Below are 27,615 nucleotides of genomic sequence, written 5' to 3'. Positions count from 1 at the left end.
CAGGGTTCTACAATCAAACCTCAGTCATTTTGCCAGTCCACAGGTTTCTGCCATCAAACCTCAGTCAAGTTCCCAGGCCAAAGATTTCCAATATCAAACCTCAGTCATATTCGCAGGACACATGGTTCCAGAATCAAACCTCAGTCATGTTTGCAGGACCCATGATTCTACAATCAGAACACAGTCATGTTCCCAGCACAAAGGTGTCCAGAATCAAACCTCAGTCATGTTCCCAGGGAACAGGGTTCCAGAAACAAACCTCAGTCATGTTGCCAAGCCACAGGTTTCCACCATCAAACCTCAGACATATTCCCAGGCCACAGGGTTCCAGAATCAAACCGTTCTCATGTTCCCAGGCCACAGGGTTCCAGAATCCACTGATGTCATGTTCCCAGGCCACAGGGTTCGAGAAACAATCCTCAGTTATTTTCGCAGGCTACAGGGTTCCAGAATAAAACCTCAGTCATGTTCCCAGTCCATAGGGTACCAAAACCAAGCCTCAGTCAGATTCCCAGGGCCCAGTATTCCACAATCTAAACAGATGTCATGTTCCCAGGCAACAGGATTCCAGAATCACGCCTCAGTCTTGTTCCTGGCCACAGGGTTCCAGAATCAAACCAATGTCAAATTCCCAGCCCATGGGTTTCAAGTATCAGGTCGCAGTCATGTTTCCAGGGCACAGGGTTCTACAATCAAACCTCAGTAATGTTGCCAGTCCACAGATTTCTGCCATCAAACCTCAGTCAAGTTCCCAGGCCACAGATTTCCAGAATCAAACCTCAGTCATATTCCCAGGCCACACTTTTCCAGAATCACGCCTCAGTCATGTTACCAGGCCACCGGGTTCCAGAAACAATCCTCAGTTATATTCCCAGGCGACAGGGTTCCAGAATAAAACCTCAGTCATGTTCCCAGTCCACAGGGTTCCAGAATCAAACCAATGTCAATTTCCCAGGCCATGCGTTTCAAGTATCAGGTCGCAGTCATGTTTCCAGAGCACAGGATTCAACAATCAAACCTCAGTAATGTTGCCAGTCCACAGATTTCTGCCATCAAACCTCAGTCAAGTACCCAGGCCACAGATTTCCAGAATCAAACCTCAGTCATATTCCCAGGCCACAGTTTTCCAGAATCACGCCTCAGTCATGTTCCCTGGCCACAGGGATCCAGAATCAAACCTCAGTCATGTTGCCAGGCCATAGGGTACCACCATCAAACCTCAGTCATATTCCCAGACCACAGGTTTCCACAATCAAACCGATTTCATGTTCCCAGGCAACAGGGTACCAGAATCCAAAGTGATGTCATGTTCCCAGGCCCCAGGATTCCTCAATCTAACATCAGTCATGTTCACAGGCCAATGGTTTCCAAAATCAAACCACAGTCATATTCCCAGGCCACATGGTTCCAGAATCAAACCTCAGTCATGTTCCCAGTCCACAGGATTCCAGAACCAAGCTTTCAGTCAGGTTCCCAGGGCACAGTATTCCATAATCTAAACAGATGTCATGTTCCCAGGCCGCAGGATTCCAGAATCACGCCTCAGTCATGTTCCCAGGCCACAGGGTTCCAGAATCAAACCAATGTCAAATTCCTAGGCCATGGGTTTCCAGTACCAAGCCACAGTCATGTTTCCTGGGCACAGGATTCCAGAATCTCGCCTCAGTCATGTTCCCTGGCCACAGGGTTAAAGAATCAAACCAATGTCAAGTTCCCAAGCCATGGGTTTCAAGTATCAGGTCGCAGTCATGTTTCCAGGGTACAGGGTTCTACAATCAAACCTCAGTCATGTTGCCAGTCCACAGGTTTCTGCCATCAAACCTCAGTCAAGTTCCCAGGCCACAGATTTCCAGAATCAAAGCTCAGTCATATTCCCAGGACACATGGTTCCAGAATCAAACCTCAGTCATGTTCGCAGGCCACAGGATTCCACAATCAAACCACAGTCATGTTCCCAGGAGAAAGGTGTCCAGAAGCAAACCTCAGTCATGTTCCCAGGGAACAGGGTTCCAGAAACAAACCTCAGTCATGTTGCCAGGCCACAGGTTTCCACCATCAAACCTCAGACATATTCCCAAGCCACAGGGTTCCAGAATCAAACCGTTCTCATGTTCCCAGGCCACAGGGTTCCAGAATGCACTGATGACATGTTCCCCGGCCACAGGGTTCCAGAATCCACTGATGTCATGTTCCCAGGCCACAGGATTCCAGAATAAAACCTCAGTCAAGTTCCCTGTCCACAGGGTTCCAGAACCAAGCCTCAGTCAGGTTCCCAGGGCCCAGTATTCCACAATCTAAACAGATGTCATGTTCCCAGGGCACAGCATTCCAGAATCACGCCTCAGTCTTGTTCCTGGCCACAGGGTTCCAGAATCAAACCAATGTCAAGTTCCCAGGCCATGGGTTTCAAGTATCAGGTCTCAGTCATGTTTCCAGGGTACAGGGTTCTACAATCAAATCTCAGTCATGTTGCCAGTCCACAGATTTCTGCCATCAAACCTCAGTCAAGTTCCCAGGCCACAGATTTCCAGAATCAAACTTAAGTCATATTCCCAGGCCACACTTTTCCAGAATCACGCCTCAGTCATGTTCCTAGGCCACAGCGTTCCAGAATCAAACCAATGTCATACTCCTAGGCCATGGGTTTCCACTACCAGGCCACAGTCATGTTTCCAGGGCACAGGGTTCTACAATCAAACCTCAGTCATTTTGCCAGTCCACAGGTTTCTGCCATCAAACCTCAGTCAAGTTCCCAGGCCAAAGATTTCCAATATCAAACCTCAGTCATATTCGCAGGACACATGGTTCCAGAATCAAACCTCAGTCATGTTTGCAGGACCCATGATTCTACAATCAGAACACAGTCATGTTCCCAGCACAAAGGTGTCCAGAATCAAACCTCAGTCATGTTCCCAGGGAACAGGGTTCCAGAAACAAACCTCAGTCATGTTGCCAAGCCACAGGTTTCCACCATCAAACCTCAGACATATTCCCAGGCCACAGGGTTCCAGAATCAAACCGTTCTCATGTTCCCAGGCCACAGGGTTCCAGAATCCACTGATGTCATGTTCCCAGGCCACAGGGTTCGAGAAACAATCCTCAGTTATTTTCGCAGGCTACAGGGTTCCAGAATAAAACCTCAGTCATGTTCCCAGTCCATAGGGTACCAAAACCAAGCCTCAGTCAGATTCCCAGGGCCCAGTATTCCACAATCTAAACAGATGTCATGTTCCCAGGCAACAGGATTCCAGAATCACGCCTCAGTCTTGTTCCTGGCCACAGGGTTCCAGAATCAAACCAATGTCAAATTCCCAGCCCATGGGTTTCAAGTATCAGGTCGCAGTCATGTTTCCAGGGCACAGGGTTCTACAATCAAACCTCAGTAATGTTGCCAGTCCACAGATTTCTGCCATCAAACCTCAGTCAAGTTCCCAGGCCACAGATTTCCAGAATCAAACCTCAGTCATATTCCCAGGCCACACTTTTCCAGAATCACGCCTCAGTCATGTTACCAGGCCACCGGGTTCCAGAAACAATCCTCAGTTATATTCCCAGGCGACAGGGTTCCAGAATAAAACCTCAGTCATGTTCCCAGTCCACAGGGTTCCAGAATCAAACCAATGTCAATTTCCCAGGCCATGCGTTTCAAGTATCAGGTCGCAGTCATGTTTCCAGAGCACAGGATTCAACAATCAAACCTCAGTAATGTTGCCAGTCCACAGATTTCTGCCATCAAACCTCAGTCAAGTACCCAGGCCACAGATTTCCAGAATCAAACCTCAGTCATATTCCCAGGCCACAGTTTTCCAGAATCACGCCTCAGTCATGTTCCCTGGCCACAGGGATCCAGAATCAAACCTCAGTCATGTTGCCAGGCCATAGGGTACCACCATCAAACCTCAGTCATATTCCCAGACCACAGGTTTCCACAATCAAACCGATTTCATGTTCCCAGGCAACAGGGTACCAGAATCCAAAGTGATGTCATGTTCCCAGGCCCCAGGATTCCTCAATCTAACATCAGTCATGTTCACAGGCCAATGGTTTCCAAAATCAAACCACAGTCATATTCCCAGGCCACATGGTTCCAGAATCAAACCTCAGTCATGTTCCCAGTCCACAGGATTCCAGAACCAAGCTTTCAGTCAGGTTCCCAGGGCACAGTATTCCATAATCTAAACAGATGTCATGTTCCCAGGCCGCAGGATTCCAGAATCACGCCTCAGTCATGTTCCCAGGCCACAGGGTTCCAGAATCAAACCAATGTCAAATTCCTAGGCCATGGGTTTCCAGTACCAAGCCACAGTCATGTTTCCTGGGCACAGGATTCCAGAATCTCGCCTCAGTCATGTTCCCTGGCCACAGGGTTAAAGAATCAAACCAATGTCAAGTTCCCAAGCCATGGGTTTCAAGTATCAGGTCGCAGTCATGTTTCCAGGGTACAGGGTTCTACAATCAAACCTCAGTCATGTTGCCAGTCCACAGGTTTCTGCCATCAAACCTCAGTCAAGTTCCCAGGCCACAGATTTCCAGAATCAAAGCTCAGTCATATTCCCAGGACACATGGTTCCAGAATCAAACCTCAGTCATGTTCGCAGGCCACAGGATTCCACAATCAAACCACAGTCATGTTCCCAGGAGAAAGGTGTCCAGAAGCAAACCTCAGTCATGTTCCCAGGGAACAGGGTTCCAGAAACAAACCTCAGTCATGTTGCCAGGCCACAGGTTTCCACCATCAAACCTCAGACATATTCCCAAGCCACAGGGTTCCAGAATCAAACCGTTCTCATGTTCCCAGGCCACAGGGTTCCAGAATGCACTGATGACATGTTCCCAGGCCACAGGATTCCAGAATAAAACCTCAGTCAAGTTCCCTGTCCACAGGGTTCCAGAACCAAGCCTCAGTCAGGTTCCCAGGGCCCAGTATTCCACAATCTAAACAGATGTCATGTTCCCAGGGCACAGCATTCCAGAATCACGCCTCAGTCTTGTTCCTGGCCACAGGGTTCCAGAATCAAACCAATGTCAAGTTCCCAGGCCATGGGTTTCAAGTATCAGGTCGCAGTCATGTTTCCAGGGCACAGGGTTCTACAATCAAACCTCAGTCATGTTGCCAGTCCACAGATTTCTGCCATCAAACCTCAGTCAAGTTCCCAGGCCACAGATTTCCAGAATCAAACTTCAGTCATATTCCCAGGCCACACTTTTCCAGAATCACGCCTCAGTCATGTTCCCAGGCCACAGCGTTCCAGAATCAAACCAATGTCAAACTCCTAGGCCATGGGTTTCCACTACCAGGCCACAGTCATGTTTCCAGGGCACAGGGTTCTACAATCAAACCTCAGTCATGTTGCCAGTCCACAGGTTTCTGCCATCAAACCTCAGTCAAGTTCCCAGGCCACAGATTTCCAGAGTCAAACCTCAGTCATATTCCCAGGCCACAGTTTTCCAGAATCACGCCTCAGTCATGTTCCCTGGCCCCAGGGATCCAGAATCAAACCTCAGTCATGTTGCCAGGCCATAGGATACCACCATCAAACCTCAGTCATATTCCCAGACCACAGGTTTCCACAATCAAACCGATTTCATGTTCCCAGGCAACAGGGTACCAGAATCCAAAGTGATGTCATGTTCCCAGGCCCCAGGATCCCTCAATCTAACATCAGTCATGTTCACAGGCCAATGGTTTCCAAAATCAAACCACAGTCATATTCCCAGGCCACATGGTTCCAGAATCAAACCTCAGTCATGTTCCCAGTCCACAGGATTCCAGAACCAAGCTTTCAGTCAGGTTCCCAGGGCACAGTATTCCATAATCTAAACAGATGTCATGTTCCCAGGCCGCAGGATTCCAGAATCACGCCTCAGTCATGTTCCCAGGCCACAGGGTTCCAGAATCAAACCAATGTCAAATTCCTAGGCCATGGGTTTCCAGTACCAAGCCACAGTCATGTTTCCTGGGCACAGGATTCCAGAATCTCGCCTCAGTCATGTTCCCTGGCCACAGGGTTAAAGAATCAAACCAATGTCAAGTTCCCAAGCCATGGGTTTCAAGTATCAGGTCTCAGTCATGTTTCCAGGGTACAGGGTTCTACAATCAAACCTCAGTCATGATGCCAGTCCACAGGTTTCTGCCATCAAACCTCAGTCAAGTTCCCAGGCCACAGATTTCCAGAATCAAAGCTCAGTCATATTCCCAGGACACATGGTTCCAGAATCAAACCTCAGTCATGTTCGCAGGCCACAGGATTCCACAATCAAACCACAGTCATGTTCCCAGGAGAAAGGTGTCCAGAAGCAAACCTCAGTCATGTTCCCAGGGAACAGGGTTCCAGAAACAAACCTCAGTCATGTTGCCAGGCCACAGGTTTCCACCATCAAACCTCAGACATATTCCCAAGCCACAGGGTTCCAGAATCAAACCGTTCTCATGTTCCCAGGCCACAGGGTTCCAGAATCCACTGATGACATGTTCCCCGGCCACAGGGTTCCAGAATCCACTGATGTCATGTTCCCAGGCCACAGGATTCCAGAATAAAACCTCAGTCAAGTTCCCTGTCCACAGGGTTCCAGAACCAAGCCTCAGTCAGGTTCCCAGGGCCCAGTATTCCACAATCTAAACAGATGTCATGTTCCCAGGGCACAGCATTCCAGAATCACGCCTCAGTCTTGTTCCTGGCCACAGGGTTCCAGAATCAAACCAATGTCAAGTTCCCAGGCCATGGGTTTCAAGTATCAGGTCTCAGTCATGTTTCCAGGGTACAGGGTTCTACAATCAAATCTCAGTCATGTTGCCAGTCCACAGATTTCTGCCATCAAACCTCAGTCAAGTTCCCAGGCCACAGATTTCCAGAATCAAACTTAAGTCATATTCCCAGGTCACACTTTTCCAGAATCACGCCTCAGTCATGTTCCTAGGCCACAGCGTTCCAGAATCAAACCAATGTCATACTCCTAGGCCATGGGTTTCCACTACCAGGCCACAGTCATGTTTCCAGGGCACAGGGTTCTACAATCAAACCTCAGTCATTTTGCCAGTCCACAGGTTTCTGCCATCAAACCTCAGTCAAGTTCCCAGGCCAAAGATTTCCAATATCAAACCTCAGTCATATTCGCAGGACACATGGTTCCAGAATCAAACCTCAGTCATGTTTGCAGGACCCATGATTCTACAATCAGAACACAGTCATGTTCCCAGCACAAAGGTGTCCAGAATCAAACCTCAGTCATGTTCCCAGGGAACAGGGTTCCAGAAACAAACCTCAGTCATGTTGCCAAGCCACAGGTTTCCACCATCAAACCTCAGACATATTCCCAGGCCACAGGGTTCCAGAATCAAACCGTTCTCATGTTCCCAGGCCACAGGGTTCCAGAATCCACTGATGTCATGTTCCCAGGCCACAGGGTTCGAGAAACAATCCTCAGTTATTTTCGCAGGCTACAGGGTTCCAGAATAAAACCTCAGTCATGTTCCCAGTCCATAGGGTACCAAAACCAAGCCTCAGTCAGATTCCCAGGGCCCAGTATTCCACAATCTAAACAGATGTCATGTTCCCAGGCAACAGGATTCCAGAATCACGCCTCAGTCTTGTTCCTGGCCACAGGGTTCCAGAATCAAACCAATGTCAAATTCCCAGCCCATGGGTTTCAAGTATCAGGTCGCAGTCATGTTTCCAGGGCACAGGGTTCTACAATCAAACCTCAGTAATGTTGCCAGTCCACAGATTTCTGCCATCAAACCTCAGTCAAGTTCCCAGGCCACAGATTTCCAGAATCAAACCTCAGTCATATTCCCAGGCCACACTTTTCCAGAATCACGCCTCAGTCATGTTACCAGGCCACCGGGTTCCAGAAACAATCCTCAGTTATATTCCCAGGCGACAGGGTTCCAGAATAAAACCTCAGTCATGTTCCCAGTCCACAGGGTTCCAGAATCAAACCAATGTCAATTTCCCAGGCCATGCGTTTCAAGTATCAGGTCGCAGTCATGTTTCCAGAGCACAGGATTCAACAATCAAACCTCAGTAATGTTGCCAGTCCACAGATTTCTGCCATCAAACCTCAGTCAAGTACCCAGGCCACAGATTTCCAGAATCAAACCTCAGTCATATTCCCAGGCCACAGTTTTCCAGAATCACGCCTCAGTCATGTTCCCTGGCCACAGGGATCCAGAATCAAACCTCAGTCATGTTGCCAGGCCATAGGGTACCACCATCAAACCTCAGTCATATTCCCAGACCACAGGTTTCCACAATCAAACCGATTTCATGTTCCCAGGCAACAGGGTACCAGAATCCAAAGTGATGTCATGTTCCCAGGCCCCAGGATTCCTCAATCTAACATCAGTCATGTTCACAGGCCAATGGTTTCCAAAATCAAACCACAGTCATATTCCCAGGCCACATGGTTCCAGAATCAAACCTCAGTCATGTTCCCAGTCCACAGGATTCCAGAACCAAGCTTTCAGTCAGGTTCCCAGGGCACAGTATTCCATAATCTAAACAGATGTCATGTTCCCAGGCCGCAGGATTCCAGAATCACGCCTCAGTCATGTTCCCAGGCCACAGGGTTCCAGAATCAAACCAATGTCAAATTCCTAGGCCATGGGTTTCCAGTACCAAGCCACAGTCATGTTTCCTGGGCACAGGATTCCAGAATCTCGCCTCAGTCATGTTCCCTGGCCACAGGGTTAAAGAATCAAACCAATGTCAAGTTCCCAAGCCATGGGTTTCAAGTATCAGGTCGCAGTCATGTTTCCAGGGTACAGGGTTCTACAATCAAACCTCAGTCATGTTGCCAGTCCACAGGTTTCTGCCATCAAACCTCAGTCAAGTTCCCAGGCCACAGATTTCCAGAATCAAAGCTCAGTCATATTCCCAGGACACATGGTTCCAGAATCAAACCTCAGTCATGTTCGCAGGCCACAGGATTCCACAATCAAACCACAGTCATGTTCCCAGGAGAAAGGTGTCCAGAAGCAAACCTCAGTCATGTTCCCAGGGAACAGGGTTCCAGAAACAAACCTCAGTCATGTTGCCAGGCCACAGGTTTCCACCATCAAACCTCAGACATATTCCCAAGCCACAGGGTTCCAGAATCAAACCGTTCTCATGTTCCCAGGCCACAGGGTTCCAGAATGCACTGATGACATGTTCCCCGGCCACAGGGTTCCAGAATCCACTGATGTCATGTTCCCAGGCCACAGGATTCCAGAATAAAACCTCAGTCAAGTTCCCTGTCCACAGGGTTCCAGAACCAAGCCTCAGTCAGGTTCCCAGGGCCCAGTATTCCACAATCTAAACAGATGTCATGTTCCCAGGGCACAGCATTCCAGAATCACGCCTCAGTCTTGTTCCTGGCCACAGGGTTCCAGAATCAAACCAATGTCAAATTCCCAGGCCATGGGTTTCAAGTATCAGGTCGCAGTCATGTTTCCAGGGCACAGGGTTCTACAATCAAACCTCAGTAATGTTGCCAGTCCACAGATTTCTGCCATCAAACCTCAGTCAAGTTCCCAGGCCACAGATTTCCAGAATCAAACCTCAGTCATATTCCCAGGCCACACTTTTCCAGAATCACGCCTCAGTCATGTTACCAGGCCACCGGGTTCCAGAAACAATCCTCAGTTATATTCCCAGGCTACAGGGTTCCAGAATAAAACCTCAGTCATGTTCCCGGTCCACAGGGTTCCAGAATCAAACCAATGTCAATTTCCCAGGCCATGCGTTTCAAGTATCAGGTCGCAGTCATGTTTCCAGAGCACAGGGTTCAACAATCAAACCTCAGTAATGTTGCCAGTCCACAGATTTCTGCCATCAAACCTCAGTCAAGTTCCCAGGCCACAGATTTCCAGAATCAAACCTCAGTCATATTCCCAGGCCACAGTTTTCCAGAATCACGCCTCAGTCATGTTCCCTGGCCACAGGGATCCAGAATCAAACCTCAGTCATGTTGCCAGGCCATAGGGTACCACCATCAAACCTCAGTCATATTCCCAGACCACAGGTTTCCACAATCAAACCGATTTCATGTTCCCAGGCAACAGGGTACCAGAATCCAAAGTGATGTCATGTTCCCAGGCCCCAGGATTCCTCAATCTAACATCAGTCATGTTCACAGGCCAATGGTTTCCAAAATCAAACCACAGTCATATTCCCAGGCCACATGGTTCCAGAATCAAACCTCAGTCATGTTCCCAGTCCACAGGATTCCAGAACCAAGCTTTCAGTCAGGTTCCCAGGGCACAGTATTCCATAATCTAAACAGATGTCATGTTCCCAGGCCGCAGGATTCCAGAATCACGCCTCAGTCATGTTCCAAGGCCACAGGGTTCCAGAATCAGACCAATGTCAAATTCCTAGGCCATGGGTTTCCAGTACCAAGCCACAGTCATGTTTCCTGGGCACAGGATTCCAGAATCTCGCCTCAGTCATGTTCCCTGGCCACAGGGTTAAAGAATCAAACCAATGTCAAGTTCCCAAGCCATGGGTTTCAAGTATCAGGTCGCAGTCATGTTTCCAGGGCACAGGGTTCTACAATCAAACCTCAGTCATGTTGCCAGTCCACAGGTTTCTGCCATCAAACCTCAGTCAAGTTCCCAGGCCACAGATTTCCAGAATCAAAGCTCAGTCATATTCCCAGGACACATGGTTCCAGAATCAAACCTCAGTCATGTTCGCAGGCCACAGGATTCCACAATCAAACCACAGTCATGTTCCCAGGAGAAAGGTGTCCAGAAGCAAACCTCAGTCATGTTCCCAGGGAACAGGGTTCCAGAAACAAACCTCAGTCATGTTGCCAGGCCACAGGTTTCCACCATCAAACCTCAGACATATTCCCAAGCCACAGGGTTCCAGAATCAAACCGTTCTCATGTTCCCAGGCCACAGGGTCCCAGAATCCACTGATGTCATGTTCCCCGGCCACAGGGTTCCAGAATCCACTGATGTCATGTTCCCAGGCCACAGGATTCCAGAATAAAACCTCAGTCAAGTTCCCTGTCCACAGGGTTCCAGAACCAAGCCTCAGTCAGGTTCCCAGTGCCCAGAATTCCACAATCTAAACAGATCTCATGTTCCCAGGGCACAGCATTCCAGAATCACGCCTCAGTCTTGTTCCTGGCCACAGGGTTCCAGAATCAAACCAATGTCAAGTTCCCAGGCCATGGGTTTCAAGTATCAGGTCTCAGTCATGTTTCCAGGGCACAGGGTTCTACAATCAAACCTCAGTAATGTTGCCAGTCCACAGATTTCTGCCATCAAACCTCAGTCAAGTTCCCAGGCCACAGATATCCAGAATCAAACCTCAGTCACATTCCCAGGCCACACTTTTCCAGAATCACGCCAGAGTCATGGTCCCAGGCCACAGGGTTCCAGCAACAATCCTCAGTTATATTCCCAGGCTACAGGGTTCCAGAATCAAACCTCAGTCATGTTCCCAGTCCACAGGATTCCAGAACCAAGCTTTCAGTCAGGTTCCCAGGGCACAGTATTCCATAATCTAAACAGATGTCATGTTCCCAGGCCGCAGGATTCCAGAATCACGACTCAGTCATATTCCCAGGCCACAGGGTTCCAGAATCAAACCAATGTCAAATTCCTAGGCCATGGGTTTCCAGTACCAAGCCACAGTCATGTTTCCTGGGCACAGGATTCCAGAATCTCGCCTCAGTCATGTTCCCTGGCCACAGGGTTCCAGAATCAAACCAATGTCAAGTTCCCAAGCCATGGGTTTCAAGTATCAGGTCGCAGTCATGTTTCCAGGGCACAGGGTTCTACATCAAACCTCAGTCATGTTGCCAGTCCACAGGTTTCTGCCATGAAACCTCAGTCAAGTTCCCAGGCCACAGATTTCCAGAATCAAAGCTCAGTCATATTCCCAGGACGCATGGTTCCAGAATCAAACCTCAGTCATGTTCGCAGGCCACAGGATTCCACAATCAAACCAGTCATGTTCCCAGGACAAAGGTGTCCAGAAGCAAACCTCAGTCATGTTCCCAGGGAACAGGGTTCCAGAAACAAACCTCAGTCATGTTGCCAGGCCACAGGTTTCCACCATCAAACCTCAGACATATTCCCAAGCCACAGGGTTCCAGAATCAAACCGTTCTCATGTTCCCAGGCCACAGGGTTCCAGAATCCACTGATGACATGTTCCCCGGCCACAGGGTTCCAGAATCCACTGATGTCATGTTCCCAGGCCACAGGATTCCAGAATAAAACCTCAGTCAAGTTCCCTGTCCACAGGGTTCCAGAACCAAGCCTCAGTCAGGTTCCCAGGGCCCAGTATTCCACAATCTAAACAGATGTCATGTTCCCAGGGCACAGCATTCCAGAATCACGCCTCAGTCTTGTTCCGGGCCACAGGGTTCCAGAATCAAACCAATGTCAAGTTCCCAGGCCATGGGTTTCAAGTATCAGGTCGCAGTCATGTTTCCAGGGTACAGGGTTCTACAATCAAACCTCAGTCATGTTGCCAGTCCACAGATTTCTGCCATCAAACCTCAGTCAAGTTCCCAGGCCACAGATTTCCAGAATCAAACTTCAGTCATATTCCCAGGCCACACTTTTCCAGAATCACGCCTCAGTCATGTTCCTAGGCCACAGCGTTCCAGAATCAAACCAATGTCAAACTCCTAGGCCATGGGTTTCCACTACCAGGCCACAGTCATGTTTCCAGGGCACAGGGTTCTACAATCAAACCTCAGTCATGTTGCCAGTCCACAGGTTTCTGCCATCAAACCTCAGTCAAGTTCCCAGGCCAAAGATTTCCAATATCAAACCTCAGTCATATTCGCAGGACACATGGTTTCAGAATCAAACCTCAGTCATGTTTGCAGGACCCATGATTCTACAATCAGAACACAGTCATGTTCCCAGCACAAAGGTGTCCAGAATCAAACCTCAGTCATGTTCCCAGGGAACAGGGTTCCAGAAACAAACCTCAGTCATGTTGCCAAGCCACAGGTTTCCACCATCAAACCTCAGACATGTTCCCAGGCCACAGGGTTGCAGAATCAAACCGTTCTCATGTTCCCAGGCCACAGGGTTCCAGAATCCACTGATGTCATGTTCCCAGGCCACAGGGTTCGAGAAACAATCCTCAGTTATTTTCGCAGGCTACAGGGTTCCAGAATAAAACCTCAGTCATGTTCCCAGTCCACAGGGTACCAAAACCAAGCCTCAGTCAGATTCCCAGGGCCCAGTATTCCACAATCTAAACAGATGTCATGTTCCCAGGCAACAGGATTCCAGAATCACGCCTCAGTCATGTTCCCAGGCCACAGGGTTCCAGAATCAAACCAATGTCAAATTCCTAGGCCATGGGTTTCCAGTACCAAGCCACAGTCATGTTTCCTGGGCACAGGATTCCAGAATCTCGCCTCAGTCATGTTCCCTGGCCACAGGGTTAAAGAATCAAACCAATGTCAAGTTCCCAAGCCATGGGTTTCAAGTATCAGGTCGCAGTCATGTTTCCAGGGTACAGGGTTCTACAATCAAACCTCAGTCATGTTGCCAGTCCACAGGTTTCTGCCATCAAACCTCAGTCAAGTTCCCAGGCCACAGATTTCCAGAATCAAACCTCAGTCATATTCCCAGGCCACACTTTTCCAGAATCACGCCTCAGTCATGTTACCAGGCCACCGGGTTCCAGAAACAATCCTCAGTTATATTCCCAGGCTACAGGGTTCCAGAATAAAACCTCAGTCATGTTCCCGGTCCACAGGGTTCCAGAATCAAACCAATGTCAATTTCCCAGGCCATGCGTTTCAAGTATCAGGTCGCAGTCATGTTTCCAGAGCACAGGGTTCAACAATCAAACCTCAGTAATGTTGCCAGTCCACAGATTTCTGCCATCAAACCTCAGTCAAGTTCCCAGGCCACAGATTTCCAGAATCAAACCTCAGTCATATTCCCAGGCCACAGTTTTCCAGAATCACGCCTCAGTCATGTTCTCTGGCCACAGGGATCCAGAATCAAACCTCAGTCATGTTGCCAGGCCATAGGGTACCACCATCAAACCTCAGTCATATTCCCAGACCACAGGTTTCCACAATCAAACCGATTTCATGTTCCCAGGCAACAGGGTACCAGAATCCAAAGTGATGTCATGTTCCCAGGCCCCAGGATTCCTCAATCTAACATCAGTCATGTTCACAGGCCAATGGTTTCCAAAATCAAACCACAGTCATATTCCCAGGCCACATGGTTCCAGAATCAAACCTCAGTCATGTTCCCAGTCCACAGGATTCCAGAACCAAGCTTTCAGTCAGGTTCCCAGGGCACAGTATTCCATAATCTAAACAGATGTCATGTTCCCAGGCCGCAGGATTCCAGAATCACGCCTCAGTCATGTTCCCAGGCCACAGGGTTCCAGAATCAAACCAATGTCAAATTCCTAGGCCATGGGTTTCCAGTACCAAGCCACAGTCATGTTTCCTGGGCACAGGATTCCAGAATCTCGCCTCAGTCATGTTCCCTGGCCACAGGGTTAAAGAATCAAACCAATGTCAAGTTCCCAAGCCATGGGTTTCAAGTATCAGGTCTCAGTCATGTTTCCAGGGTACAGGGTTCTACAATCAAACCTCAGTCATGTTGCCAGTCCACAGGTTTCTGCCATCAAACGTCAGTCAAGTTCCCAGGCCACAGATTTCCAGAATCAAAGCTCAGTCATATTCCCAGGACACATGGTTCTAGAATCAAACCTCAGTCATGTTCGCAGGCCACAGGATTCCACAATCAAACCACAGTCATGTTCCCAGGAGAAAGGTGTCCAGAAGCAAACCTCAGTCATGTTCCCAGGGAACAGGGTTCCAGAAACAAACCTCAGTCATGTTGCCAGGCCACAGGTTTCCACCATCAAACCTCAGACATATTCCCAAGCCACAGGGTTCCAGAACCAAACCGTTCTCATGTTCCCAGGCCACAGGGTTCCAGAATCCACTGATGACATGTTCCCCGGCCACAGGGTTCCAGAATCCACTGATGTCATGTTCCCAGGCCACAGGATTCCAGAATAAAACCTCAGTCAAGTTCCCTGTCCACAGGGTTCCAGAACCAAGCCTCAGTCAGGATCCCAGGGCCCAGTATTCCACAATCTAAACAGATGCCATGTTCCCAGGGCACAGCATTCCAGAATCACGCCTCAGTCTTGTTCCTGGCCACAGCGTTCCAGAATCAAACCAATGTCAAACTCCTAGGCCATGGGTTTCCACTACCAGGCCACAGTCATGTTTCCAGGGCACAGGGTTCTACAATCAAACCTCAGTCATGTTGCCAGTCCACAGGTTTCTGCCATCAATCCTCAGTCAAGTTCCCAGGCCAAAGATTTCCAAAATCAAACCACAGTCATATTCCCAGGCCACATGGTTCCAGAATCAAACCTCAGTCAAGTTCCCAGGCCACAGATTTCCAGAATCAAACCTCAGTCATATTCCCAGGCCACACTTTTCCAGAATCACGCCTCAATCATGTTCCCAGGCCACAGGGTTCCAGCAACAATCCTCAGTTATATTCCCAGGCTACAGGGTTCCAGAATAAAACCTCAGTCATGTTCCCAGTCCACAGGGTTCCAGAATCAAACCAATGTCAATTTCCCAGGCCATGCGTTTCAAGTATCAGGTCTCAGTCATGTTTCCATAGCACAGGGTTCTACAATCAAACCTAAGTAATGTAGCCAGTCCACAGATTTCTGCCATCAAACCTCAGTCAAGTTCCCAGGCCACAGATTTCCAGAATCAAACTTCAGTCATATTCCCAGGCCACACTTTTCCAGAATCACGCCTCAGTCATGTTCCCAGGCCACAGCGTTCTAGAATCAAACCAATGTCAAACTCCTAGGCCATGGGTTTCCACTACCAGGCCACAGTCATGTTTCCAGGGCACAGGGTTCTACAATCAAACCTCAGTCATGTTGCCAGTCCACAGGTTTCTGCCATCAAACCTCAGTCAAGTTCCCAGGCCAAAGATTTCCAATATCAAACCTCAGTCATATTCGCAGGACACATGGTTCCAGAATCAAACCTCAGTCATGTTTGCAGGACCCATGATTCTACAATCAGAACACAGTCATGTTCCCAGCACAAAGGTGTCCAGAATCAAACCTCAGTCATGTTCCCAGGGAACAGGGTTCCAGAAACAAACCTCAGTCATGTTGCCAAGCCACAGGTTTCCACCATCAAACCTCAGACATGTTCCCAGGCCACAGGGTTCCAGAATCAAACCGTTCTCATGTTCCCAGGCCACAGGGTTCCAGAATCCACTGATGTCATGTTCCCAGGACACAGGGTTCGAGAAACAATCCTCAGTTATTTTCGCAGGCTACAGGGTTCCAGAATAAAACCTCAGTCATGTTCCCAGTCCACAGGGTACCAAAACCAAGCCTCAGTCAGATTCCCAGGGCCCAGTATTCCACAATCTAAACAGATGTCATGTTCCCAGGCAACAGGATTCCAGAATCACACCTCAGTCTTGTTCCTGGCCACAGGGTTCCAGAATCAAACCAATGTCAAATTCCCAGGCCATGGGTTTCAAGTATCAGGTCGCAGTCATGTTTCCAGGGCACAGGGTTCTACAATCAAACCTCAGTAATGTTGCCAGTCCACAGATTTCTGCCATCAAACCTCAGTCAAGTTCCCAGGCCACAGATTTCCAGAATCAAACCTCAGTCATATTCCCAAGCCACAGTTTTCCAGAATCACGCCTCAGTCATGTTCCCTGGCCACAGGGATCCAGAATCAAACCTCAGTCATGTTGCCAGGCCATAGGGTACCACCATCAAACCTCAGTCATATTCCCAGACCACAGGTTTCCACAATCAAACCGATTTCATGTTCCCAGGCAACAGGGTACCAGAATCCAAAGTGATGTCATGTTCCCAGGCCCCAGGATTCCTCAATCTAACATCAGTCATGTTCACAGGCCAATGGTTTCCAAAATCAAACCACAGTCATATTCCCAGGCCACATGGTTCCAGAATCAAACCTCAGTCATGTTCCCAGTCCACAGGATTCCAGAACCAAGCTTTCAGTCAGGTTCCCAGGGCACAGTATTCCATAATCTAAACAGATGTCATGTTCCCAGGCCGCAGGATTCCAGAATCACGCCTCAGTCATGTTCCCAGGCCACAGGGTTCCAGAATCAAACCAATGTCAAATTCCTAGGCCATGGGTTTCCAGTACCAAGCCACAGTCATGTTTCCTGGGCACAGGATTCCAGAATCTCGCCTCAGTCATGTTCCCTGGCCACAGGGTTAAAGAATCAAACCAATGTCAAGTTCCCAAGCCATGGGTTTCAAGTATCAGGTCTCAGTCATGTTTCCAGGGTACAGGGTTCTACAATCAAACCTCAGTCATGTTGCCAGTCCACAGGTTTCTGCCATCAAACGTCAGTCAAGTTCCCAGGCCACAGATTTCCAGAATCAAAGCTCAGTCATATTCCCAGGACACATGGTTCCAGAATCAAACCTCAGTCATGTTCGCAGGCCACAGGACTCCACAATCAAACCACAGTCATGTTCCCAGGAGAAAGGTGTCCAGAAGCAAACCTCAGTCATGTTCCCAGGGAACAGGGTTCCAGAAACAAACCTCAGTCATGTTGCCAGGCCACAGGTTTCCACCATCAAACCTCAGACATATTCCCAAGCCACAGGGTTCCAGAATCAAACCGTTCTCATGTTCCCAGGCCACAGGGTTCCAGAATCCACTGATGACATGTTCCCCGGCCACAGGGTTCCAGAATCCACTGATGTCATGTTCCCAGGCCACAGGATTCCAGAATAAAACCTCAGTCAAGTTCCCTGTCCACAGGGTTCCAGAACCAAGCCTCAGTCAGGTTCCCAGGGCCCAGTATTCCACAATCTAAACAGATGTCATGTTCCCAGGGCACAGCATTCCAGAATCACGCCTCAGTCTTGTTCCTGGCCACAGGGTTCCAGAATCAAACCAATGTCAAGTTCCCAGGCCATGGGTTTCAAGTATCAGGTCTCAGTCATGTTTCCAGGGTACAGGGTTCTACAATCAAATCTCAGTCATGTTGCCAGTCCACAGATTTCTGCCATCAAACCTCAGTCAAGTTCCCAGGCCACAGATTTCCAGAATCAAACTTAAGTCATATTCCCAGGTCACACTTTTCCAGAATCACGCCTCAGTCATGTTCCTAGGCCACAGCGTTCCAGAATCAAACCAATGTCATACTCCTAGGCCATGGGTTTCCACTACCAGGCCACAGTCATGTTTCCAGGGCACAGGGTTCTACAATCAAACCTCAGTCATTTTGCCAGTCCACAGGTTTCTGCCATCAAACCTCAGTCAAGTTCCCAGGCCAAAGATTTCCAATATCAAACCTCAGTCATATTCGCAGGACACATGGTTCCAGAATCAAACCTCAGTCATGTTTGCAGGACCCATGATTCTACAATCAGAACACAGTCATGTTCCCAGCACAAAGGTGTCCAGAATCAAACCTCAGTCATGTTCCCAGGGAACAGGGTTCCAGAAACAAACCTCAGTCATGTTGCCAAGCCACAGGTTTCCACCATCAAACCTCAGACATATTCCCAGGCCACAGGGTTCCAGAATCAAACCGTTCTCATGTTCCCAGGCCACAGGGTTCCAGAATCCACTGATGTCATGTTCCCAGGCCACAGGGTTCGAGAAACAATCCTCAGTTATTTTCGCAGGCTACAGGGTTCCAGAATAAAACCTCAGTCATGTTCCCAGTCCATAGGGTACCAAAACCAAGCCTCAGTCAGATTCCCAGGGCCCAGTATTCCACAATCTAAACAGATGTCATGTTCCCAGGCAACAGGATTCCAGAATCACGCCTCAGTCTTGTTCCTGGCCACAGGGTTCCAGAATCAAACCAATGTCAAATTCCCAGCCCATGGGTTTCAAGTATCAGGTCGCAGTCATGTTTCCAGGGCACAGGGTTCTACAATCAAACCTCAGTCATGTTGCCAGTCCACAGATTTCTGCCATCAAACCTCAGTCAAGTTCCCAGGCCACAGATTTCCAGAATCAAACCTCAGTCATATTCCCAGGCCACACTTTTCCAGAATCACGCCTCAGTCATGTTACCAGGCCACCGGGTTCCAGAAACAATCCTCAGTTATATTCCCAGGCGACAGGGTTCCAGAATAAAACCTCAGTCATGTTCCCAGTCCACAGGGTTCCAGAATCAAACCAATGTCAATTTCCCAGGCCATGCGTTTCAAGTATCAGGTCGCAGTCATGTTTCCAGAGCACAGGATTCAACAATCAAACCTCAGTAATGTTGCCAGTCCACAGATTTCTGCCATCAAACCTCAGTCAAGTACCCAGGCCACAGATTTCCAGAATCAAACCTCAGTCATATTCCCAGGCCACAGTTTTCCAGAATCACGCCTCAGTCATGTTCCCTGGCCACAGGGATCCAGAATCAAACCTCAGTCATGTTGCCAGGCCATAGGGTACCACCATCAAACCTCAGTCATATTCCCAGACCACAGGTTTCCACAATCAAACCGATTTCATGTTCCCAGGCAACAGGGTACCAGAATCCAAAGTGATGTCATGTTCCCAGGCCCCAGGATTCCTCAATCTAACATCAGTCATGTTCACAGGCCAATGGTTTCCAAAATCAAACCACAGTCATATTCCCAGGCCACATGGTTCCAGAATCAAACCTCAGTCATGTTCCCAGTCCACAGGATTCCAGAACCAAGCTTTCAGTCAGGTTCCCAGGGCACAGTATTCCATAATCTAAACAGATGTCATGTTCCCAGGCCGCAGGATTCCAGAATCACGCCTCAGTCATGTTCCCAGGCCACAGGGTTCCAGAATCAAACCAATGTCAAATTCCTAGGCCATGGGTTTCCAGTACCAAGCCACAGTCATGTTTCCTGGGCACAGGATTCCAGAATCTCGCCTCAGTCATGTTCCCTGGCCACAGGGTTAAAGAATCAAACCAATGTCAAGTTCCCAAGCCATGGGTTTCAAGTATCAGGTCGCAGTCATGTTTCCAGGGTACAGGGTTCTACAATCAAACCTCAGTCATGTTGCCAGTCCACAGGTTTCTGCCATCAAACCTCAGTCAAGTTCCCAGGCCACAGATTTCCAGAATCAAAGCTCAGTCATATTCCCAGGACACATGGTTCCAGAATCAAACCTCAGTCATGTTCGCAGGCCACAGGATTCCACAATCAAACCACAGTCATGTTCCCAGGAGAAAGGTGTCCAGAAGCAAACCTCAGTCATGTTCCCAGGGAACAGGGTTCCAGAAACAAACCTCAGTCATGTTGCCAGGCCACAGGTTTCCACCATCAAACCTCAGACATATTCCCAAGCCACAGGGTTCCAGAATCAAACCGTTCTCATGTTCCCAGGCCACAGGGTTCCAGAATGCACTGATGACATGTTCCCCGGCCACAGGGTTCCAGAATCCACTGATGTCATGTTCCCAGGCCACAGGATTCCAGAATAAAACCTCAGTCAAGTTCCCTGTCCACAGGGTTCCAGAACCAAGCCTCAGTCAGGTTCCCAGGGCCCAGTATTCCACAATCTAAACAGATGTCATGTTCCCAGGGCACAGCATTCCAGAATCACGCCTCAGTCTTGTTCCTGGCCACAGGGTTCCAGAATCAAACCAATGTCAAGTTCCCAGGCCATGGGTTTCAAGTATCAGGTCTCAGTCATGTTTCCAGGGTACAGGGTTCTACAATCAAATCTCAGTCATGTTGCCAGTCCACAGATTTCTGCCATCAAACCTCAGTCAAGTTCCCAGGCCACAGATTTCCAGAATCAAACTTAAGTCATATTCCCAGGCCACACTTTTCCAGAATCACGCCTCAGTCATGTTCCTAGGCCACAGCGTTCCAGAATCAAACCAATGTCATACTCCTAGGCCATGGGTTTCCACTACCAGGCCACAGTCATGTTTCCAGGGCACAGGGTTCTACAATCAAACCTCAGTCATTTTGCCAGTCCACAGGTTTCTGCCATCAAACCTCAGTCAAGTTCCCAGGCCAAAGATTTCCAATATCAAACCTCAGTCATATTCGCAGGACACATGGTTCCAGAATCAAACCTCAGTCATGTTTGCAGGACCCATGATTCTACAATCAGAACACAGTCATGTTCCCAGCACAAAGGTGTCCAGAATCAAACCTCAGTCATGTTCCCAGGGAACAGGGTTCCAGAAACAAACCTCAGTCATGTTGCCAAGCCACAGGTTTCCACCATCAAACCTCAGACATATTCCCAGGCCACAGGGTTCCAGAATCAAACCGTTCTCATGTTCCCAGGCCACAGGGTTCCAGAATCCACTGATGTCATGTTCCCAGGCCACAGGGTTCGAGAAACAATCCTCAGTTATTTTCGCAGGCTACAGGGTTCCAGAATAAAACCTCAGTCATGTTCCCAGTCCATAGGGTACCAAAACCAAGCCTCAGTCAGATTCCCAGGGCCCAGTATTCCACAATCTAAACAGATGTCATGTTCCCAGGCAACAGGATTCCAGAATCACGCCTCAGTCTTGTTCCTGGCCACAGGGTTCCAGAATCAAACCAATGTCAAATTCCCAGCCCATGGGTTTCAAGTATCAGGTCGCAGTCATGTTTCCAGGGCACAGGGTTCTACAATCAAACCTCAGTAATGTTGCCAGTCCACAGATTTCTGCCATCAAACCTCAGTCAAGTTCCCAGGCCACAGATTTCCAGAATCAAACCTCAGTCATATTCCCAGGCCACACTTTTCCAGAATCACGCCTCAGTCATGTTACCAGGCCACCGGGTTCCAGAAACAATCCTCAGTTATATTCCCAGGCGACAGGGTTCCAGAATAAAACCTCAGTCATGTTCCCAGTCCACAGGGTTCCAGAATCAAACCAATGTCAATTTCCCAGGCCATGCGTTTCAAGTATCAGGTCGCAGTCATGTTTCCAGAGCACAGGATTCAACAATCAAACCTCAGTAATGTTGCCAGTCCACAGATTTCTGCCATCAAACCTCAGTCAAGTACCCAGGCCACAGATTTCCAGAATCAAACCTCAGTCATATTCCCAGGCCACAGTTTTCCAGAATCACGCCTCAGTCATGTTCCCTGGCCACAGGGATCCAGAATCAAACCTCAGTCATGTTGCCAGGCCATAGGGTACCACCATCAAACCTCAGTCATATTCCCAGACCACAGGTTTCCACAATCAAACCGATTTCATGTTCCCAGGCAACAGGGTACCAGAATCCAAAGTGATGTCATGTTCCCAGGCCCCAGGATTCCTCAATCTAACATCAGTCATGTTCACAGGCCAATGGTTTCCAAAATCAAACCACAGTCATATTCCCAGGCCACATGGTTCCAGAATCAAACCTCAGTCATGTTCCCAGTCCACAGGATTCCAGAACCAAGCTTTCAGTCAGGTTCCCAGGGCACAGTATTCCATAATCTAAACAGATGTCATGTTCCCAGGCCGCAGGATTCCAGAATCACGCCTCAGTCATATTCCAAGGCCACAGGGTTCCAGAATCAAACCAATGTCAAATTCCTAGGCCATGGGTTTCCAGTACCAAGCCACAGTCATGTTTCCTGGGCACAGGATTCCAGAATCTCGCCTCAGTCATGTTCCCTGGCCACAGGGTTAAAGAATCAAACCAATGTCAAGTTCCCAAGCCATGGGTTTCAAGTATCAGGTCGCAGTCATGTTTCCAGGGTACAGGGTTCTACAATCAAACCTCAGTCATGTTGCCAGTCCACAGGTTTCTGCCATCAAACCTCAGTCAAGTTCCCAGGCCACAGATTTCCAGAATCAAAGCTCAGTCATATTCCCAGGACACATGGTTCCAGAATCAAACCTCAGTCATGTTCGCAGGCCACAGGATTCCACAATCAAACCACAGTCATGTTCCCAGGAGAAAGGTGTCCAGAAGCAAACCTCAGTCATGTTCCCAGGGAACAGGGTTCCAGAAACAAACCTCAGTCATGTTGCCAGGCCACAGGTTTCCACCATCAAACCTCAGACATATTCCCAAGCCACAGGGTTCCAGAATCAAACCGTTCTCATGTTCCCAGGCCACAGGGTTCCAGAATGCACTGATGACATGTTCCCAGGCCACAGGATTCCAGAATAAAACCTCAGTCAAGTTCCCTGTCCACAGGGTTCCAGAACCAAGCCTCAGTCAGGTTCCCAGGGCCCAGTATTCCACAATCTAAACAGATGTCATGTTCCCAGGGCACAGCATTCCAGAATCACGCCTCAGTCTTGTTCCTGGCCACAGGGTTCCAGAATCAAACCAATGTCAAGTTCCCAGGCCATGGGTTTCAAGTATCAGGTCGCAGTCATGTTTCCAGGGCACAGGGTTCTACAATCAAACCTCAGTCATGTTGCCAGTCCACAGATTTCTGCCATCAAACCTCAGTCAAGTTCCCAGGCCACAGATTTCCAGAATCAAACTTCAGTCATATTCCCAGGCCACACTTTTCCAGAATCACGCCTCAGTCATGTTCCCAGGCCACAGCGTTCCAGAATCAAACCAATGTCAAACTCCTAGGCCATGGGTTTCCACTACCAGGCCACAGTCATGTTTCCAGGGCACAGGGTTCTACAATCAAACCTCAGTCATGTTGCCAGTCCACAGGTTTCTGCCATCAAACCTCAGTCAAGTTCCCAGGCCACAGATTTCCAGAGTCAAACCTCAGTCATATTCCCAGGCCACAGTTTTCCAGAATCACGCCTCAGTCATGTTCCCTGGCCCCAGGGATCCAGAATCAAACCTCAGTCATGTTGCCAGGCCATAGGATACCACCATCAAACCTCAGTCATATTCCCAGACCACAGGTTTCCACAATCAAACCGATTTCATGTTCCCAGGCAACAGGGTACCAGAATCCAAAGTGATGTCATGTTCCCAGGCCCCAGGATCCCTCAATCTAACATCAGTCATGTTCACAGGCCAATGGTTTCCAAAATCAAACCACAGTCATATTCCCAGGCCACATGGTTCCAGAATCAAACCTCAGTCATGTTCCCAGTCCACAGGATTCCAGAACCAAGCTTTCAGTCAGGTTCCCAGGGCACAGTATTCCATAATCTAAACAGATGTCATGTTCCCAGGCCGCAGGATTCCAGAATCACGCCTCAGTCATGTTCCCAGGCCACAGGGTTCCAGAATCAAACCAATGTCAAATTCCTAGGCCATGGGTTTCCAGTACCAAGCCACAGTCATGTTTCCTGGGCACAGGATTCCAGAATCTCGCCTCAGTCATGTTCCCTGGCCACAGGGTTAAAGAATCAAACCAATGTCAAGTTCCCAAGCCATGGGTTTCAAGTATCAGGTCTCAGTCATGTTTCCAGGGTACAGGGTTCTACAATCAAACCTCAGTCATGTTGCCAGTCCACAGGTTTCTGCCATCAAACCTCAGTCAAGTTCCCAGGCCACAGATTTCCAGAATCAAAGCTCAGTCATATTCCCAGGACACATGGTTCCAGAATCAAACCTCAGTCATGTTCGCAGGCCACAGGATTCCACAATCAAACCACAGTCATGTTCCCAGGAGAAAGGTGTCCAGAAGCAAACCTCAGTCATGTTCCCAGGGAACAGGGTTCCAGAAACAAACCTCAGTCATGTTGCCAGGCCACAGGTTTCCACCATCAAACCTCAGACATATTCCCAAGCCACAGGGTTCCAGAATCAAACCGTTCTCATGTTCCCAGGCCACAGGGTTCCAGAATCCACTGATGACATGTTCCCCGGCCACAGGGTTCCAGAATCCACTGATGTCATGTTCCCAGGCCACAGGATTCCAGAATAAAACCTCAGTCAAGTTCCCTGTCCACAGGGTTCCAGAACCAAGCCTCAGTCAGGTTCCCAGGGCCCAGTATTCCACAATCTAAACAGATGTCATGTTCCCAGGGCACAGCATTCCAGAATCACGCCTCAGTCTTGTTCCTGGCCACAGGGTTCCAGAATCAAACCAATGTCAAGTTCCCAGGCCATGGGTTTCAAGTATCAGGTCTCAGTCATGTTTCCAGGGTACAGGGTTCTACAATCAAATCTCAGTCATGTTGCCAGTCCACAGATTTCTGCCATCAAACCTCAGTCAAGTTCCCAGGCCACAGATTTCCAGAATCAAACTTAAGTCATGTTCCCAGGTCACACTTTTCCAGAATCACGCCTCAGTCATGTTCCTAGGCCACAGCGTTCCAGAATCAAACCAATGTCATACTCCTAGGCCATGGGTTTCCACTACCAGGCCACAGTCATGTTTCCAGGGCACAGGGTTCTACAATCAAACCTCAGTCATTTTGCCAGTCCACAGGTTTCTGCCATCAAACCTCAGTCAAGTTCCCAGGCCAAAGATTTCCAATATCAAACCTCAGTCATATTCGCAGGACACATGGTTCCAGAATCAAACCTCAGTCATGTTTGCAGGACCCATGATTCTACAATCAGAACACAGTCATGTTCCCAGCACAAAGGTGTCCAGAATCAAACCTCAGTCATGTTCCCAGGGAACAGGGTTCCAGAAACAAACCTCAGTCATGTTGCCAAGCCACAGGTTTCCACCATCAAACCTCAGACATATTCCCAGGCCACAGGGTTCCAGAATCAAACCGTTCTCATGTTCCCAGGCCACAGGGTTCCAGAATCCACTGATGTCATGTTCCCAGGCCACAGGGTTCGAGAAACAATCCTCAGTTATTTTCGCAGGCTACAGGGTTCCAGAATAAAACCTCAGTCATGTTCCCAGTCCATAGGGTACCAAAACCAAGCCTCAGTCAGATTCCCAGGGCCCAGTATTCCACAATCTAAACAGATGTCATGTTCCCAGGCAACAGGATTCCAGAATCACGCCTCAGTCTTGTTCCTGGCCACAGGGTTCCAGAATCAAACCAATGTCAAATTCCCAGCCCATGGGTTTCAAGTATCAGGTCGCAGTCATGTTTCCAGGGCACAGGGTTCTACAATCAAACCTCAGTAATGTTGCCAGTCCACAGATTTCTGCCATCAAACCTCAGTCAAGTTCCCAGGCCACAGATTTCCAGAATCAAACCTCAGTCATATTCCCAGGCCACACTTTTCCAGAATCACGCCTCAGTCATGTTACCAGGCCACCGGGTTCCAGAAACAATCCTCAGTTATATTCCCAGGCGACAGGGTTCCAGAATAAAACCTCAGTCATGTTCCCAGTCCACAGGGTTCCAGAATCAAACCAATGTCAATTTCCCAGGCCATGCGTTTCAAGTATCAGGTCGCAGTCATGTTTCCAGAGCACAGGATTCAACAATCAAACCTCAGTAATGTTGCCAGTCCACAGATTTCTGCCATCAAACCTCAGTCAAGTACCCAGGCCACAGATTTCCAGAATCAAACCTCAGTCATATTCCCAGGCCACAGTTTTCCAGAATCACGCCTCAGTCATGTTCCCTGGCCACAGGGATCCAGAATCAAACCTCAGTCATGTTGCCAGGCCATAGGGTACCACCATCAAACCTCAGTCATATTCCCAGACCACAGGTTTCCACAATCAAACCGATTTCATGTTCCCAGGCAACAGGGTACCAGAATCCAAAGTGATGTCATGTTCCCAGGCCCCAGGATTCCTCAATCTAACATCAGTCATGTTCACAGGCCAATGGTTTCCAAAATCAAACCACAGTCATATTCCCAGGCCACATGGTTCCAGAATCAAACCTCAGTCATGTTCCCAGTCCACAGGATTCCAGAACCAAGCTTTCAGTCAGGTTCCCAGGGCACAGTATTCCATAATCTAAACAGATGTCATGTTCCCAGGCCGCAGGATTCCAGAATCACGCCTCAGTCATATTCCAAGGCCACAGGGTTCCAGAATCAAACCAATGTCAAATTCCTAGGCCATGGGTTTCCAGTACCAAGCCACAGTCATGTTTCCTGGGCACAGGATTCCAGAATCTCGCCTCAGTCATGTTCCCTGGCCACAGGGTTAAAGAATCAAACCAATGTCAAGTTCCCAAGCCATGGGTTTCAAGTATCAGGTCTCAGTCATGTTTCCAGGGTACAGGGTTCTACAATCAAACCTCAGTCATGTTGCCAGTCCACAGGTTTCTGCCATCAAACCTCAGTCAAGTTCCCAGGCCACAGATTTCCAGAATCAAAGCTCAGTCATATTCCCAGGACACATGGTTCCAGAATCAAACCTCAGTCATGTTCGCAGGCCACAGGATTCCACAATCAAACCACAGTCATGTTCCCAGGAGAAAGGTGTCCAGAAGCAAACCTCAGTCATGTTCCCAGGGAACAGGGTTCCAGAAACAAACCTCAGTCATGTTGCCAGGCCACAGGTTTCCACCATCAAACCTCAGACATATTCCCAAGCCACAGGGTTCCAGAATCAAACCGTTCTCATGTTCCCAGGCCACAGGGTTCCAGAATGCACTGATGACATGTTCCCCGGCCACAGGGTTCCAGAATCCACTGATGTCATGTTCCCAGGCCACAGGATTCCAGAATAAAACCTCAGTCAAGTTCCCTGTCCACAGGGTTCCAGAACCAAGCCTCAGTCAGGTTCCCAGGGCCCAGTATTCCACAATCTAAACAGATGTCATGTTCCCAGGGCACAGCATTCCAGAATCACGCCTCAGTCTTGTTCCTGGCCACAGGGTTCCAGA

The sequence above is a fragment of the Balaenoptera borealis genome (genome assembly GCF_965194805.1).
Source record: "Balaenoptera borealis genome assembly, chromosome: 19".
Classification (NCBI taxonomy): Eukaryota; Metazoa; Chordata; class Mammalia; order Artiodactyla; family Balaenopteridae; genus Balaenoptera; species Balaenoptera borealis.
This window is presented reverse-complemented; position numbering follows the sequence as displayed.